Here is a 6,027-nt window from a genome sequence, read left to right on the forward strand (position 1 = left end):
TATTAGGCATGGATGTTGAGTATCTATTTTATTTTTGAGAATTTGAATCTGTGAAAGTAATATATAAGGAAAGACTAGATTGTGTTGTGTGCTTTAAAGCTATTTTTTCTTTATGTCTAAAAATAGGTCTAAAAATATGTTTTTAGTTGTTGATGGACCGGTATATGGTGCTGAGAATCAAACCCTGTGCCTCACACATGCTAGGCAAGTGCTCTACCACTGAGCCACAACCCCAGCCCTCTATGACTATAAAATAAAATTCAATTTCCACAGTATAAAATCTGAGATTTTTCATAGTTTGGCCCCAATTTACTTCACTAACCATATTTCTCATCCCTCCCTTCACATTCCTAATGATGTTCCATTTTTCCAATATATTTACATATTTCACTTTTACTTTTCCATATCCTTAGTTGTTTGTCCGTTCCCTTTCTCTACCTATTAATTCTCTTAAGATCCAAATCAAATATCTTCTCTGTGAAGTTTTCCTGGACCAACAATTTAAACTTTCACCTGCATCAGAATCATACCTACAGGGCTTGTTAAAACAGGTTGCTGCCCCCATGTTCACTGCTGGAATGGATCTGAGCAGAGCTGAGAATGTTCATGTCTACGTTTTCCTAGGGAGCTTCCTTACTATTGGTCCTGGGGCCAGAGTCTTAGAATCACTGTCCTAAACCATCACTCATTCCTGCAAAATTAATTCCTGCCTCTGTGCTCTAATGACCTTAGTCCATTCCACTTGTAAGTTACTGGTGTATGCATATGTCGCCTCTGCTTGTTCATGAACAACTTTGAGATCTTGTCTAAATCATCTTTGTTTCCCCTGGCACCTGATATATGTGGTGTTCCATAATTTATGATGAATAAGGGAAAATCTTTCTCACTCTGGTTGAGTTATATCTCTATTTGATTCTTTCAGCTTTCCATGTGGGGGAATGAGGAATGGGGAATGTTAAAGGGAAACAGGATGCTATTTTGGATCATCATATTCTACTTTCTTCATTTTCCTGAGAGGACTGAAAAGGTCAATTCTGTATAAACGAGTGGATAGACTCAAAGTGTCACCTAAGGCTTTGCTACTTGATATGCATTCAGGGAACTAATTAAAAAATTGAAATCTCCCCAGGGTCAGTGACTCTCACAGGTAATCCCAGTGACTTGGGAAGCTGAGGTAAGAGAATTACAAGGTTGAGGCCAGCCTCAGCAAATTAGCAAGGCCCTCAGCAACTTGTTGAGACCCTGTCTCAAAAATAGAAAGAGCAGGGTATGTAGCCTAGTGGCAAAGCACCTGTAGGATCAATCTTTAGTACCAAAAAAGAAAGAAAGAAAAGAAAATTGAAATCTCTGGTCCTACTCTAGACATACAGAATCAGAATTGTGTTTTACTTTTTTATATTATTTTTATTTACTGTTCAGTGTTGGGGATTGAACCCAGACCCTCATTCATCCCAGGCAAGCATTCTGTCATCGACCAGACTCTGAATTTTGATAAGATTCCCCAGGAAATTTATTCACAAAAATTCACCCTGTATGAAAGTCAGGTCTAAGTTGTATAATTTCTATTACAGTAGGATTTCATAGTTAGGAAGCCAAGTTCTGGCTTTTTGCTTTTAAGTTCTAAAGACTAACTCTTATCAAAGGTGATAAAGCCTTGACATAAATGACACAGTATTAAATTTTGCAAATTATTGTAGGGGATAGTTCTTTGCCATTGTCGATATAAAGTAATTTGTAACTGGTACCCCAATTGGAATACTCAAGTGTGCTCAACACATTCACTCCTGTAATCCACTGAGTACATTGGAAAACCACAGCCCTGCTCTATTTGGTACTTGACTGTGAGAAATCATAGCACAAGGCTCAAAACAATGGAATGCTAAATAATCCTTTCCTACAGTCAGACTGAAGGGAAATTAGATCGTAATCCGAAGGGAGCTGAGTGATCTCAGAATCAAAACAAAAGCAGTTTGGGGTGATTGAAAACCCAAAGTTTTGCAGGCACCTGGAAGGTTATGTAATCAAGCGAAGTGAGGTAGGTGAGAGCTGTGGCCACTGGGAAGTAGGTATCTGACATAACAGTGGCACTTGTTGCTCAGCTCCGGCGAGTCTTCGTCCCGTGCAGTATAGCAGTATAGTGTTGTTCTATCTTCCCATTTTCTCTCTCACTCTCTTTTGTTATTGTTGTTGGTGGTGGTGGTGGTGATGGTGGAGCTACTGGGGAATGAACCAGGTGTGTTTTGCCGCTGAGGTACATCCCAATCTCTTTTTACTTTCTTTTGGAGGTTATCGGGGATTGAACTCAGGGGCACTCGACCACTGAGCCACATCCCCAGCCCTATTTTGTATTGTATTTGGAGACAGGGTCTGACCAGGTTGCTTAACCCCTGACATTGAATTCACGATCCTCCTGCCTCAGCAGTCCGAGCTGTGGGATTACAGGCATGTGCCACTGCACCCAGCCCTTTTTACTTTTTACTTTGAGAGAAGGGCTCACAAAGTTGTTCATGACCTCCCTAAATTGCTGAGGCAGGCCTCAAATTTGTGCTCCTTCTGCCTCAGCCTCACCTGGCTTGACCTTCCCACATGGTTAAAACACATCTTTAAGGCCTATTATGGTGATATGTGCCTAGAGTCCCAGCTGTTTAGGGGATTAAGACAGGTGAATTGCTTGAGCCCATGATTCAAGACCAGCCTGGACAACAGAGCAAGACCCCATCTCAAAACAAACAAACGAAAAATGCACATTTTATGTGAAAGCTCCTACGTTTTAAATGTTGGCAATTAATCAGAAAACTTTAAAATTGTGCAATACTTTTTTATATCAGCAGTTCAACTTCAAGGAAATTACATACTGTTGAGATTACCTTCTTTTGAATTTGCATGACGTTGAAATGATATGAGTGCTAAGTTATCTAGTAGAACATTATTTGAAACAGTACAAAATGAAATAGGAAAAAAAAAAAGAAAAGAAACATAATACAGATTCTATTCCCCAGGGTTGGTTAGATTATGGCAGAATCAAATAATGGAATACTTTTCAGCTATATTTTTTAAAAAAGGCAAAGGATGATTTTTGTGTATCGATATGGAATAATCTACAATATGAAACAAAAAAGCAGGTGCAAAACATGTATAAAGTGTGGTATTGTTTGTGTAAATGCTGGGGGAAAATAAGCAATTTTTTTTCTCACATACATATAAAATGTCACCAGGAGGATGTTTAAGAAGTCGGGAACACGGGTGGTCTCTGAAGAGGGGAACTGGAAAGAGGCAGGGGGGAAGGAGAGCAGGCATTTCACTGTACCCTGTTTGTACCTTTTTGAAATTTGAAACATGAAAACAGATATTCTACTCAAAAATGTCATATTAAAAAAGAAAAGAAAGATGTTTGGAAAGATATACATATATACAAGACCAAACTATTTAACACTAGTTACCTTTTAAAAGAAAAATGGGAAGGAAACCAGGCACCGGTGACGTTTGGAAGCTAACTTTTTTTTTTTTACACTATCTCTGCTATAGTGTGGATCTTGAATGTCTTCCAAAGGCCCAGGTTTTAAAGTCTTGGTCCCCAGCCTTTGGGGCTGTTGGAAGGTGGTGAAAGCCTTAAGGGGTGGGACCTAGCAAAAGAATTTTGGTTGTTGGGGTGTGCCCTAGAAGGGCATGTTGGGGCCCAGGCTCCTCTTTCTCTCTTCCACTTCTTGGGGACTGTGAGATGAGCAGCCTCCCTTGCCACGTGCTCCCACCAGGATGTACCGTTTCTCCACAGGCCCCAAAGCAATGGATCAACCAACCCTAGAACGAAACCTCAGAAACTGTAAGCCAAGGTAAAGACTTCTTCTTTTATTTCCCTTGTGTCACTGATGGTTGAACCCAGGGATGCTCCAGCACTGAACTAATCCCCAGCCCTTTTCTTAAAAAAGAATTTTTATTTAATTTTTTTTTTAGTTGAAGATGAATACAACATCTTTATTTTATTTGTTTTTATTTTTGTTTAAGAGAGAGTGAGAGAGGAGAGAGAGAATTTTTAATAAATTTTAATATTTATCAGTTCTCAGAGGACACAACATCTTTGTTGGTATGTGGTGCTGAGGTTCGAACCTGGGTCGCAGGCATGCCAGGCGAGCGCGCTACCATTGAGCCACATCCCCAGCCCTGTTTTTATTTTTATATGGTGCAGGGATTGAACCCAGTGCCTCATCAGGCTAGGCAAGTGCTCTACCACTGAGCCACAACCCTAGCCCCAAATTTTTTTTTTTTAATTTTATTTATTTATTTTGGTACCAGGGATTGAACCCAGGGGTGCTTAACCACTGAGCAATATCCCTAGTCTTTTTATTTTGAGACAGGATCTCGCTACGTTGCTTAGAGCTTCACTAAGTTGCTGAGGATGGCTTTGAACTTGCAAACTCTCTGATTCAGCCTCCCTAGCTGCTGGGATTATAGTCTTGTGCTAGCATGCCTGGCAAATTTTTTTGATTTTTTAAATTTTTTTTTTTTTTTTTTTTTTTTTTTTTTTTTTAGAGAGTGAGAGAGAGAGGAGGACAGAGAGAGAATTTTAACATTTTTTGTTTATTTTTTCTTAGTTCTCGGCAGACACAACATCTTCGTTTGTATGTGGTGCTGAGGATCGAACCCGGGCCGCACGCATGCCAGGCGAGCGCGCTACTGCTTGAGCCACATCCCCAGCCCTTAAAATATTTTTTTTAATTTTTTGATTAGACACAATACCTTTATTTTGTTTATTTATTTATTTTTATGTGGTATTGAGGAGCGAACCCAGGGCCTCACACATGCTAGGCGAGCAGTCTACCGCTGAGCCACAAGCCCAGCCCAGGATTTTTTTTTTAAGTTTACTTTTTAGTTATAGTTGGACACAATATCTGTATTTTATTTTTATGTGGTGCTGAGGATGGAAGCTAGTGTCTCACACATGATAAGTGAGCACTCTACCTCTGAGCCACAACCCAGTTCCAATTTTTTTGATTTTTGAGACAGGGTCTTGCTAAGTTGTCAACGCTGGCTACAAAACTACGATCCTCTTTCTCAGCCTCCCTAGTTGCTGGGAATTCAGGCATGTACTACCATGCCCAGCAGCCTTTCCTCTTTAAATGTTATCTCAGGTATTTTGTCACAGTGACAGAAGGTTGACTTACCTAATATGCATGCATTACTTTTATAATAATAATTTTGGAGCTTAGGGGTGTCATTTGGTGATAAAATGTTTGCCTAGCATGTGCAAACCCTGGGTTTGATCCCCAGCATCTTCCCCCAAATAATAATAATTTTAAAATGTTGATTCAAAAAACAAACATAGAATCCCAACACACACCTGCATATACTTTGTAGGTTAACACTGAAAATGTTCTGGTTCAATAAAACTTCTCAGGAGACTAACTGGACATGGATTTAAAAAAAAAATGTTTAAGAATATGAGATAGGTGGGGTTGTGGCTCAGCGGTAGAGCTCTTGCCTAGCATGTATGAGGCACTGAGTTCGATTCTCAGCAGCACATAAAAATAAAGGGCCACCAACAACTAATAAAATATCTTTTAAAAAAAGAAAATGAGATTAACAGAGATAATACAATCAATAAAACCAGTCAGACCAAAGGTTTGTGGGCCAAAACTCCCTGAAACTCCACACCAAGGTCTACCTGGCCACTAAGACTGCTCCATTAGGTCACCCCTCTTGTTCTATGTCCACAGCTGTTCTGATTCCATACAGATGTTCCTATTAATCATGTATTTGTCTTTCAGTTTACTTGAGAAGTGGGAGGGGGTGTTAATTTCTGAGTTCCTGGAGGTAACACATTGCAGATTTCATGGGGCTAGGGATGTGGCACATTGCAGATTTCAAGAACTGACACTAATCCGATTTCACCTGACCTGCACTGGCCCTGAATTTCTTTTCATTAAATCAAAATACAAATTCCTCTCTTTTCTGCAGTTTAATCAATACAGCACCCTCTTATCCTTTGTTCTGAATAAGGCAATGTCTAGTATCTCCCTTGGAAGGCTTTAA

The sequence above is a fragment of the Ictidomys tridecemlineatus genome, chromosome 11 (genome assembly GCF_052094955.1).
Source record: "Ictidomys tridecemlineatus isolate mIctTri1 chromosome 11, mIctTri1.hap1, whole genome shotgun sequence".
Lineage (NCBI taxonomy): Eukaryota > Metazoa > Chordata > Mammalia > Rodentia > Sciuridae > Ictidomys > Ictidomys tridecemlineatus.